Source organism: Dreissena polymorpha, unplaced genomic scaffold (assembly GCF_020536995.1).
Source record: "Dreissena polymorpha isolate Duluth1 unplaced genomic scaffold, UMN_Dpol_1.0 chrUn056, whole genome shotgun sequence".
NCBI classification, from domain to species: domain Eukaryota; kingdom Metazoa; phylum Mollusca; class Bivalvia; order Myida; family Dreissenidae; genus Dreissena; species Dreissena polymorpha.
In genome coordinates this window covers 84,990-98,866 of record NW_026273370.1, presented here as the reverse complement: position 1 = coordinate 98,866, position 13,877 = coordinate 84,990, and the positions used below count along the sequence as shown (strand labels likewise).

General features: G+C 32.9%; 2 non-coding genes across 2 annotated transcripts; one reads left to right on the top strand and one right to left on the bottom strand.

Annotated features, from left to right (window-relative positions):
- Positions 1-1,140: 1,140 nt before the first annotated feature.
- On the bottom strand, positions 1,141-1,279 carry LOC127863902 (U4 spliceosomal RNA). Its single transcript, XR_008041238.1, has one exon. It is a non-coding gene; the product is annotated as a U4 spliceosomal RNA (small nuclear RNA).
- Positions 1,280-11,809: 10,530 nt separating this feature from the next.
- On the top strand, positions 11,810-11,950 carry LOC127863901 (U4 spliceosomal RNA). The gene has a single exon (XR_008041237.1). It is a non-coding gene; the product is annotated as a U4 spliceosomal RNA (small nuclear RNA).
- The last annotated feature ends 1,927 nt before the right edge of the window (positions 11,951-13,877 follow it).

Here is a 13,877-nt window from a genome sequence, read left to right as displayed (position 1 = left end):
TATTCATAAAGTATTATCGTTATTGTGTATAAATTTTGTTAGAATGATAATTATATCTTAATTGCTTTTCAAGTTCAAATTGCAACATGTTATATGCAAAAGAGATTATTATTTGTATTAGTATATGCACTGATGCTGCGTGTTTTTTTCTCTTTTTAATGTAATTTATTTGCACAATGGGTATTTGATTAGATAAGAACAATATTTCATCAAATGCTTAAATAAAAAAGCTAACACAAATCTTGGTTATTATATATCATTTCCAAAAACACTGTATTTTCTATGTTTTAAGATATTGGATTTAGACCCCATGGGAAAACAACATTTTGTGGGAACAACACTTTTTCGTTTACCCAAGACAATGTAGAACATAATTAGCATATATTTTGTTTTAAAAACTCCGTCTAATCATGCACTGTGGGCCCCCATTTGTACTAGACTACTAGTATATGGAATATGTGTAAATGCATGCTTATCAATTTTATTTTGACATACTTTTTTGCATGTTTGAAAAATTAAACGAAATTCCAAAGATGCGCACAGTTTCAATTTATGTAAAAAAGACACAAATGTATATGTTAATTGTTAACTTAGTATTTCGTCTATTTGTATGAAGTGTGGGGAAAAAGGTTATATCTTATATGTTTGTAGTTAGTATAAATTGAGTCGTTCATTATGATCCTGGTATGAATGTGTTTTGTACTTATTTGTAGATATTATTTCCTTTATATTTTTATGCAAAGAAACTTATTTAAATATATGTATTTAAACTATATTATGTTTATTTAATTGTAAACTATAGATATAAATATGATTTTCATGCTTTGAATAAGAGCAGGTTTGCTTGCGTTTTATTAGGTTCATTATTTAAATAAATACAAGCATTTTGTAGGCTAAAAGCGTCAACAGCAAGTCATATGACTGAGGCTCCCGAAATGCCAACAATGTCAGCGCACACACATTTGTCAAAACGTGTTTGCTTTAATTTGTAAATTGTTTTAATTAAAAGAGACGTAATGTGTATATGCGTGTACGGAACATTTTCCTAAAAAAACATGCTAATTGTTATTCACTAAAAAATGTAACTCAATGAGTTATCTATTAGAGTTTTCAACGTTTATTATCAATACTTGAAGACAGTCCCAGTGGGGACGTTCATAAATTGCGCTGGCCGCCCATATTTCAGAGCGTCGGCGCGGGGTATTGGGTATAGTTTTCAACTAGCAATAACCACGCCTCGGATAAACCTCATCCTATGGTACCGCCACTGCGCAAAGCTAACTACGTATATACTTTTCGACGTTTTAATATAAAGTCGGTATTTCATGCATATTTCATTACACCTTTAAGCATGTAAACTCAACTTCTAATGTTGCAGTTAAGCAAATTTTCCGCAATTCCGTCTTTGTAAAAAGTATTATAATATATATAATATTCTATATATCTACTTATACATTACGTCCCGTGAATTAAAGAGACATCATTTCAGCAAGTGTTACGTGGCATATGGTTATAGTTGCTTTATTAAAAATCTAGATCGTCTAAGATATATCTATTATTCTTATTAATGATCAATATATTCGAAAACCTGGAGTGAAAGTTCAAAATATAATTTAACAATAATAAAGAATAGAAAAACTTGCGTCGTAAGCAAATATTAAAACAAAAAGATGCATAAATATAATAATTGCATAATTTTAGAGAATCATACAGTAGAAAAAGTATTATGTTTTCCGTACGTCAACTTTTTTAATCAGTAGTTTCATGTAAAGTTATGATTTTTTCGTCAAACAAATGTTTGTTTACAAAATTGGTTGAACTCTTGGTCAGCAAGCGCTTACTGTTCCAAAACGAGGCTTCAGACCATTTGAATCGTGCACGTAGTTTTGGAAAGCTGAACAATTTGAATTATTAATTGTGTTTGTATGTGGTACAAAATACTTAACATTTGTGTTACATGTTATACTCGTGTAATTCGATATGAAAATATATGTTACTGTGGGTAATGGTATGCATTTAATAAAAATCTAAAAATATAATTACAATGTTATCTCACATGTAAACATGAACTGTAATAAAACATAATATAGTTTATGTGGTTTAGGATGACATGATTACATCGTGATCAAGATGAGAACATAAGGGTTTCAGTGGTATTATATAATCCCAGATATGATAAACGAAATGGGTCTGGTTATTTGTTTGTCTGTCTGTATTCCGTCCGTCCGTTCGCCCGCTCGTCCGTCCGTCCGTCCGTCTGTCTGTCTGTCTGTCTGTCTGTCTGTCCGTCCGTCCGTCCGTCCGTCCGTCCGCCTGTCTGTCTGTCTGTCTGTCTGTCTGTACTCGTTTGACTTTCTCTTGGTTTGAAAAAACAAGGCATTGATTTGCAAATATTATTATTTGTTTAAATAATAGCTGTAATAAAATGATAAACATAAATGCGTCTGTAAGTTTATCTTATCAAAACTTTTAAAATGAGTTGGTATGTTTTAAAATCAATTTCCCTCATTATTATCATTTTGTTGATGCTTGTGTATTCAAACGAGGCAATATCCCAGTTAACAGAACCCAATTACCTGCATGGTAGGAGGCGTTATGCATGCTTGCAAATGATTTGTGTGTTTGTAATTACACAACAATTCCTGCTGCTTGTCTTTTCCCGTTTCGAACATTTGATGCGTTGATTGAGATAGTACGATTTATTATTTATAACTTCAATATATAATTAGTGGAAACAGGGCCGTCGAGGGCCGTCGGCCACTTTTTGACAAAACAAGAAGAGAAAAGATGAGTTGGACAGTAACTACATTCAACTATTAAATCTTTGTGGAGAAATGATTCGCGTTTGATAGACTGGATAAAACGCAAAAATGAGAAGTACACATGTGGCGAATCGCAAAATGAGATGGTAAATATCATGGCTACAACCATAATCCGGGAAATTGCCCAGCAGATTCGAGACTCTGTGTATTTTTCTATAACGGCGGACGAAACGACAGATATGTCCAACAAGGAACAGTTCGTGATCGTACTTAGGCATGTGAATTAATATCTCCTGAAAAATTAATTGGACTTTGCAAAGTTGACACTATAGATTCCAATTCACTTAAACGCACAATAGAAGACAGCCTTCTTCGCCTGAACCTATCGCTGAAAAACTGTCGTGGGAAATGCTATAACGGCGCTAGTAATATGTCTGGGGCAAAGAACGTTGTTGCTTAAAAAATAAGCGACAGAAAACCTAGAACAGTATATACCCACTGTTATGGGCATGCACTGAACCTACCCATCCATCCATCCATCCATCCATCCATCCATCCATCCATCCATCCATCCATCCATCCATCCATCCATCCATCCATCCATCCATCCATCCATCCATCCATCCATCCATCCATCCATCCATCCATCCATCCATCCATCCATCCATCCATCCATCCATCCATCCATCCATCCATCCATCCATCCATCCATCCATCCATCCATCCATCCATCCATCCATCCATCCATCCATCCATCCATCCATCCATCCATCCATCCATCCATCCATCCATCCATCCATCCATCCATCCATCCATCCATCCATCCATCCATCCATCCATCCATCCATCCATCCATCCATCCATCCATCCATCCATCCATCCATCCATCCATCCATCCATCCATGCATCCATGCATCCATACCTTGATTTCTTAGAAAATGTATCTTTTCATAGAGAGTTTTTCTTGATGGCCGTGGGCTTCATTCGCGGATGGAATTGTAATTATACCGCGTTTGCGATCGTATGTGAACAATAGTATAAATGAATATTTTTGATAATTTAAATTCTTTGTCAACGAATTACGAAATACAAATTGAAATGAGGTCTATTGAGTCTCATAACACATGAATGCTTACAGTTTAGCGATTGGAGCATGATTTGCAAACAGTAGTTTTATTAAAAATAGTCATATAAACCCAGTATTGCTCTTCTGAAGCATTTAGTGAGAACTGTCTTCGTGTTCATTACGTTGATAAAAAGATACAACTTATATGAATTAGATATTTCACTAAACACTCACTGTCAGACACGCACACAATATAGAAATACCACTACAAAGCTGATCTGATTTGCTAAGAGCTTTTCAGTAAGATTGGTGTTGTTTCGCTCTGTTACGCATCGCATAACTTAGTTAAGTAATAAAGTTTGCTCTACAAATGCTCTGCAAGATAATTATCCAAAACAGAAACTAGGGTGAAAGAAGCACAGTAATTGCCGTGATTGCCGTGATTGTAGTTTGAAGTTGCAATTTATGCGCGCTTTGATTACTGTGCAAGAAATGTATTTCAGTTCCTAATTAAAATCATCTTCACCAAAAAAGGTCCTTATTTGCATTATATAAATTAGCACTTTCTGACTAGCCATGGCGACCCAAATCTAAAATGGACAAGCGAAAGATACATGTTCATCGCCCACACTACAAATAACATCGGACCAATACCTAAACATATATCATGTTTAATCAATTAAATGCAACGTGCATCTCTAACAGATAATAATAGCCGTCTTTTTTAAGAAAATTGAAGGCAGAGGTGAACGATGCATTGCGTAGTCCGAATGATGGAACATCTCTGGGAGAGAACAACGTCCCTTCACAGCTGATTAAGAACGGAGGAGAAATAACTCCTGCAGTAATGACGGCATTATGCCGAAAGATCTGGGAGGAAAATAAGTGGCCAAAGGAGTGGACCCCGTTGTTCACCGTTTCCTTAACAAGCACATGCAAAAATCATGCTGTGCGTAATTTACCGCATCATCAGCCGAATTGACCCAATTTGTTAATAAAAGAACACATAAATTACGATTAAGAACACATACTGGCATAATGTGATAACGTCATTACTATAAATAAGTAAATAAAATCATCAATGAAATAGATAATGACACTTTATCTGATATTAACTGCACTAAGCATTGCTTTGGCACAATGATTAACAAAATACATTAGATATAATCACAACGCATTCAATTAGCACAATTATCTGGTTTGGGACATTAAGATTGTATTATAACTAATGATGATACATATTTAATAGGAATGTTTTATTGCAAAACTAAATCAACCAATAACTTTTATAGTGGCTGCACTGTTTGTCTATTTCTAATACTTTCTTGCATTTAAAATTCCTTTGGATTCAATACTAACGAAACATAAACTTTCGGTTCTAAATATAGCAGAGCACTTTTTCCGCTTGACTTACATTGAAATCAGTTACGTAACATAAACTTTCGGTTCTAAATATAGCAGAGCACTTGTTCCGCTTTACATTGAAATAAGTTACGTAACACATATCTCTACTACATTCGCTTAAACAAGACTATAAACATGTACTATAAACATGTATAGGTATACGCGCAACATAACAGCATAGTCAAGACTCAACAAATGATTTAAAAAAAACGTATTGCTTACGCTTTTGCTTCTTTTCCCGCGAAAATATATGACATCAAAGTTTAGACGACTATATCATCAAAACAGAAAGTATCAAGCAAAACTATTATAGTTCACATAAAATACATTATTCAAGTAACAGGGGAGCATGGTGTGTGTGTCTTACTAAACCTTTATACTCACCTAAAATAAAGAAAGACTGTTGATTAACCAAAGTTCTTTATTAGGAAGTTATAAATATGGCGCTCTGCGCTATAGTAGGGAAAACTACCAACAAGATAATTATTATAAAAAAGATACTGGTTCCCCCAAAAATATAGGGGTGCCCTAGCGCATTTACACCATCGTCACACCTATTTAGTTACACAGTCACCTAAAAACTATTTCGATTACATTGTTGCTTTATGAATGTGACAAGCAAATTATATTTTAGTTCCAAAGGAATGTTTGTGTATTAAATTATAATAATATTCTATGTACTTATCATACAAGGACCAGAGCTTATCAGGATGATGTTTCCGTTGAAAAAGCACACACTCAATCAAATGAACTAGAAACGTTGAGCATTTTAGCAAATACAATAATAACCGATTGCAATATTTTTTATCGGAACATAATTTATTATTTTTTAATAATATAAGCTCACAGTATCAGTACTAGTATCATTTTATATGCGAATCAAGGCCTTTCATTGCAAATCCATTATAGTGAGTTATTTGCAAATCATTTGACATGCCACAGTATACGAAAATCTAGTAACAAATACATGTTGAATGTTTACTGATGGATCATAAAGATGTATCATTTCCAGGACTCGAAAAGATCATTCATTGATAAAAACCTAGTATATAATTTGTCGAAGAAATCTCGTTTATTTATCCAGTTGATACATCCACATCGAATATAGTCCATCTGATGTTGTGGAAATCAATCGACTATGCATACGAACAAATTGGTTAATGTTTGGAAGGAGCTTACTAAATATACCTTTGTGTCACTAAACGAATTGTTATTTTTATACATCCCTATAGTAGGCTTAAGCAGAATGTTCATATCACGATTTTATTTCATAACACGTAATCATTCGTTATTTGAGTTAATTGTTTGTTTTCAAATTAGACCTACGCTCTTATGACGATCATCCGAATGTTCATTGATTCTTATGCTTCATGGTTTTGATTTTATTACACAGTCTCGGATTAAATTACCCTAAATTATATCAGCAGCATGAATAACTAAGTATCGTTAAATAATTACAACAACTCTCAATCCTTGTGTAACAGTCAGTTAGAAAATAAAAAAAACTTGACGATTGAGAAGTTAGACACCGGGTCTTACAATTATCTGCAGTAATGCCTTGTACATGGTTAATTCAAGGTAAAATGGTGATTGATTAAACATCTTCCATGAAAATCTTGATTGTTACATGCATCGTACTGTAACCAAAAACAATGCAAGTGGAATCAGTAACTGTTTTACCAGCGAGACAAATATCAAGTTTAGTGGTTATTAATTTCCATGAAAAAGTATTATGCGTAGTAAAAAAAATGATTATAATAGTTTAAAAAAATATTAAAAATATTATTGACAGAAAATTAAAACACAATGCATAAATGTATAATATTGTCAACGAATATATCATTGAATAAATTTATTGAAGTTATATTTGTGTACGTTAGCGTATTTTTCGGATTATAGAAGATCACCGTTTTGTTAAACACTTGCTATAGGAATATTTGTCAAGACCAATTACAAGCCTATGATCAATACTTTGTTTGTTTGATGACTGTACAATTCGTAAAGGGGAATACAAAATGTTATTCTAATGCATGATGACATGGATTGGAATAATGCATAGTACACAAGGTTGGCACGATGTGGTGGTAAAACGGTTTCTAAACAAAAACAAATCAAGTTTTTACTTACAAAATAATATTATTTCCAACGACTAATGAAAATAGCATCCACATAATACTTCAATGTCATTTTTTACTGTTTGACATTTGATGCGCACCATTGTGCCATATATACATGTACTCAAATTCAATGGAAATACCCTGGTAAGATAAGTCAGAAAATAAAAAATACCATTTTAATCGAACAATTTCAAGAATTACTTGGAAGCAATAGAGAAACTCTTTACTCCATGTGATTTGTCACTCAATTCTCAGTTCAAACATATATTGAATTAATTTTACATGATTATCAGGTAAAAAATAGATTAAAAAATGCATCGTTCCGACATTCATTCCCCATCTGGGCGACGAACTGTCATGTTTCTTATGCTCGTCGAAGAATGTGGTCGCATGAGTACATGAACGAGTGCTAATTGATATCCCTGAAGACAATGTATAGATAGCTGATGTTAATAGTGCTCTTGTTTGCTGAAGATGAATCGATAAGGGACTGGGATGCAAATCTTTTCTTGAAAAGTATTTGAGCGAAAACTATTTCTTTCCACTTATATCGTGATCCTTACTGTCTGACCCGAGATTTTGGTTCTTATCGTTATCGAACATAAGTAATGCAAATTTTATTATTGAGCTAACATACATCATCATAAAATATTTTGTCAAAATTGTATTACATACAGGACCCAATCTTAAGGGGACACTATAAAAGCAATCGCTAAACGTTCCTAAAAGTAGGAAATTAACAGGAGTACATATTAAGTATTTAATTTGAGTTCTTTAACTATGTATCCATTGATTTTACTTAGTCCGATATAAATCTTGATTTTAATGTGCGGCTTTTGCTTCTCGAATATAAATAAAACATTTTATTTGCTTCATTACAACACATATTAACTATAAATGATAATAATTTTGTTCAATCAAAATTTCGAATCTGTTCAAAACACGTGTAGTTTGGTAAACATGTTTCCTGCTCAAGAACTGTTTAATTTTGCGGAGCTCACTACATGCAAATTTGCAGCTGGCCAAACCAAATGACCATTACAAAAAAGTGTCACGTAATTCGAAGAGGTGACAATGCATACGCAAGTCCGATGAAGTGTTCATTTATATTTTTTCTGGTAATTAACAAATTTGTATCAATTCATTAAACCAATTTTCATACAATCTTTAAAAGGCAGTCATGCCTAGATCAACATTTCATTGCCTCGGCTATCAAACGTCAATAAGTACCGGTAGTCCAGTCGATTTGTGTGAAAATTGTTTAGAAAATTAAACTTTGCAGAAATGGAGTGAAGGTTTTAATAAGTAAATTTGGTTGTGGACTTATCAGAAAAATCAAAATGGCGGATTTTGGCAGCCATTTTAAAATGGCGGCCATAATTTGTACATAAAAAATCTTCAAAAATCATGACAAATATATTGCTTCATCTATTTCAATTAAATTTGGTGTAGAAATCTCTAATACTATCCCCAATCAATAAACGTCTTCAATTTGCAAAAATACTACGGCCATCTTAAATAGCGACCATTTTGAAAATTATATTTTTCAAAAATTACAAAAAAAGACAATTTTTTTTTATTGTATTTGAAAAACATGTGACTTGTAAAGACATTGTGGTAAAAAGGATTAAACGTGTAGATGTTCATGATATACAAAGACGTAAAGCAATAAACGGGTTCCATGTAAAACATAATTTATATCAACTGGATGAAGGAAACGGCAGTGCATCAACACTTCATGTAAAATACCCATGTTATATTCATCACGAGTAGAAAAGAATCATTACAATGCCATCAGCAAATATCTCCCATCACATACAAGCGTAAAGTAGCTGCACCCCTTATGCAAAATAACAGATGTGGCATGTTAATGGATTCAGATGAGGGAAATCCAAAACTCCATTAACAGGTTTCAAGTCGGAACTCATTTGAGTTCTGTTGAGCAGTTGTACTAGAAAAAAAACTCATCGATGAGCGATGTTTCAATTTTGCTGATATCTGGATCCGAAACAGTATGCATTAGTGTTTTTGCATACGTTCAACATTACAGAATTTGTCAATGTATATGTAAAATTAAAAAACTCAAAGAATGAATAAAAGCAATAAATCATTTTGATTTCATAGGGATATATAGTAATGAGATATTATGTGAAAATATTATTAATGTAGAAATAACAGGTGTGCAAACATCAAGAGATAAGACTGCACCCTATGATACACGCATTAGAGTGAAACGGAATTTACCCTCGATTTAATAGCAATGACCACTTAATGATCTATACAAAATATATTCATAATAATATTTTTTTTGAGTCAATAACTTTTATTTCAACCACAGTATAGAGAGCTATTAAACATTTTCGTATAAATAAGACAAAGCATCGAACATGTTTTTTTTACGTATATGCTGATATATATATATATATATATATATATATATATATATATATATATATATATATATATATATATATATATATATATTTCAATAATATTACGTATGCATATTATTCGGTTTGGTGCCGTTACTACGTAAATATGCAATTGAGATTCAAACATATAGTTTGTGTTCCCTTTAAGTTATAATTATTGTTATATGTTACTGAGTTTAGATTATATTCTAATATGTTGATTGCCTATTTACACAGGAAAATTATCATTCGTTACTGTGCCGTTGATGTTTAAATGACATGTGGTTTAGATTCGAATTTAATTTTGGGTGGACCTCCAACTTATAATAACTATTTATCTGTATTGATTATACAGACATAGATGTACTCAAACGGTTCCATATTTAGCTTGATACAATTATAACTGGTTTTGTTTAAATACCTGTAAACTTCACCAATCATTATTGTATGATATTTCTGCAAAATACACTTACTATATTACTTATTTTGAATTTTTACTTTGTTTTACGCTAGAAACAGTACTGTTAAGTGTATGTGTATATTAATTCTTTGCTGGTCTATTCATTAGTAGATCGGGCAAATATGCCTTTCGTAAAAGTAGATTACATAGCCCGAATGCAAGTTGAAGATGAACCCCATTTTCCACAAGCAGCCAGTAGTCTTGTTGCTTAGGCACATATATGCTGACACGTTAATGGTTACATTTTCTTGAAATCGAAGCATGCATGTACATATATTTCATATATTACTTATTCGGTTCTCTTGAGCGATTGTTTAGCTTTTTCTATATGAACTTTATGGAAACGCAGAACTACAACTTTGTATGCAACATTGAATAATGACCTTTTAGCGTGCATGATGATTCTTCCGGAATCTTTCTGTCCCCAATTCAGATTTGGTCTTGTGAATGCGAACTCGTATATCTTTCATCAAAACGTGCCAACTGTTCGAACCTGAAAAGGCTACCAAAAATAAGACATGATTCCGTTGTTTTATGGCTTTGACATACCATTGATATGCCTCTTTTCAAACACCAAATTATTTATCACGATATTAAGTATACAGACAGCTCAAAATCATTCAAGGTGCGTGGAACGTTTTAATTGACTGTTTCAACGTTTAAACAGCAATCATTTGCAAAAGTATCACAATATGAGATACAAATTGACAATCATTACGAAATATGTTATTGGATTAATGATTGCAGAGTTTTAAGTAAACGCATTTTGCAGTACACGTTTTATGTAACTTGTGATGCCGTTTGCAAATCAATCTCTTTTTTCAAAGCCATTCTAGAAAAATAGTGCTCTTCAAATCAATAAGTAAAAATAGGAACTTCATTACAGCCGGATTGATATATGCAATAAATACGATAAATCATATACTGAGCTAGAAACGACAGTCGATAAACAATAGCTTAATATTTATTGTAACGACATCGCTTATTCTTCCTGCTCATATATCCAGATTACAACGTGAGTTACTATGTATATGATATGGAAAGAAAAACTCTTATCTGGGCTCAAACCAAGCTTACCCATACAGAACCTTTTCATATCCAAAGAATATACACACTTAACTTATTTGAATAAAACGCTCAGCCCAACACGGACTGATAACATAATTGTTATGCTACAATTCTTCAAAATAATAAAATGGATGGTGTTATTTTTTTTTTTAAATAAGCATTTTAAAAAGACGACATTATTTCCTATATTATATATAGAGCTGTTATTGAAAACTTTCGGTTGTGATGATCATCAATAAGAATATATAAAGGTCAATGTTCACAATCTTGATTTGTGATCCGAATCAAATATTGCCTAGTTGAACGAAAACGTGGCTAAATGATGTCCCTTGCACTCAAGGGACGTAATGTATTGTTAGAAACTTCATTAAATACTTCCTCAAACAACAGGATTTCAATTAAATGCTGTAAACTGTTAGTCATTAATTTGCTATAAATGAGAAAGCTTAAAACTTAATATTGCAATAAATTAAAAGAATTACCGGAATAATATATATACCTTACTTAACATATACTGAGTTAACTTTGCGCAGTGGTGGTACCATAGCCAATGAGGTCCATCCGAGGCGTGGTTATTGCTAGTTGAAAACTATACCCAATACCCCGCGCCGACGCCCTGAAATATGGGCGGCGAGCGCAATTTATGAACGTCCTTAAGGGGACACTATACAAGCAATCGCTGAACGTTTCAAAAGTTAGGAAATTAACAGGAGTACATATTAAGTATTTAATTTGAGTTCTTTAACTCTGTATCCATTGATTTTACTTAGTCCGATATAAATCTTGATTTTAATGTGCGGCTTTTGCTTTTCAAATATAAATAAAACATTTTATTTGCTTCATTGCAACACATATTAACTATAAATGATAATTATTGTGTTCAATCAAAATTTCGAATCTTTTCAAAACACGTGTAGTTTGGTAAACATCTTTCCTGCTTAAGAACTGTTTAATTTTGCGGAGCTCACTACATGCACATTTGCAGCTGGCCAAACCAAATGACCATTACAAAAAAGTGTCACGTAATTCGAAGGGGTGACAATGCATACACAAGTCCGATGAAGTGTTCATTTAGATTTTTTCTGGTAATTAACAATTTGTATCAACGCATTAAACCGAATTTCATACAATCTTTAAAAGGCAGTCAAGCCTAGATCAACATTTCATTGCCTCGGTTATCAAACGTCAATAAGTTACGGTAGTCCAGTCGATTGTGTGAAAATTGTTTAGAATATGATAACAGCTTAAAACTTTGCAGAAATGGAGTTAAGGTTATACAAATTAAATTCGGATATGGACCCATTAGAAAAATAAAAATGGCAGATTTGGGCAGCCATTTCTAAATGGGGGCCATAATTTGTACATAAAAAATCTTCAAAAATCATGACAAATATATTGCTTCATCTTTTTCAATAAAATTTGATGTAGAAATCTCTAATAATATGCCCAATCAATACACGTCTTCAATTTGCAAAACTACTTTGGCCATCTTAAATAGCGACCATTTTGAAAATTACATTTTTCGAAATTACACAAGAGACAATGCATTTTTTAAATTATTTTTTAATTGCATGAACATGTGACTTGTAAAGACATTGTGGTAAAAAGAATCAAACGTGAAGATGTTCATGATATACAAAGACATAAAGCAATAAACGGGTTCCCTAAAAAACTTAATTTATAGCAACTGGATGAAGGAAACGGGATTGCATCAACACTTCAAAATCATAAGGCAAAGTGGCATAAACATGCAAAAACACATTTTCTAATCTTAAAATATCACGTCAAGAAAGAAAGAAACAAACATCTGATGATGTTGGACATTCACAATCTGGTCACGCAAGAAAACTAACCAGACGCAGTTGCAGTTATTCAACAAAAACAATGATGCCCAGATGCTATTTTGTGACGATGAGTCTGGAGACCTTTATGAGTCATTAACATTCATGATAGACAGACGAGTACAGGAATGTGCACTAGAACTACAAGATACCGTTGTTTTAGCTAAACTAAGTGCTGGTGATCTAATATCAAAGGAGGCAGAATATCATACCACCTGCTTGATAAATCTTTATAACAGGGCAGTGACTCGTTCATGCCGAATTGGTAGACAATTGATGCATCACCATCTGAAACTGATGCTATCGCGGTATTCAAGCTGATAGACTTGCAAAAACTATATACCGAGCGTCTTGAACAATAGGGCGTATTTGTTGAAGGTCGTGTCAATGCAACACGCTTGCAAAATAGGATATTTACTGCCTTACCAGATTTACAAGCCCATAAGCAAGGGAGAGATGATCTTTTTGTCTTTAAAGAAGATGTTGGAGAGCTTCTCCATCAAGCAACATCTTGTAACTACTGTGATGAATGTAATATCTTAGCAAAAGCAGCAAAGATAGTGAGAAGAGATTTGCTGAACACAAATTATCGATTTATCGGAACATTCAATGAACGCTGCCAACAAGAATCAGTTGCACAAACTTTACTTTCATTAGTTAGAATTATCCTACGAGGACCCAGCATTGAGACTCATTCTAGTAATGTTGTCGAATCGCAATCAATACTAACCATTTCTCAGCTATTACA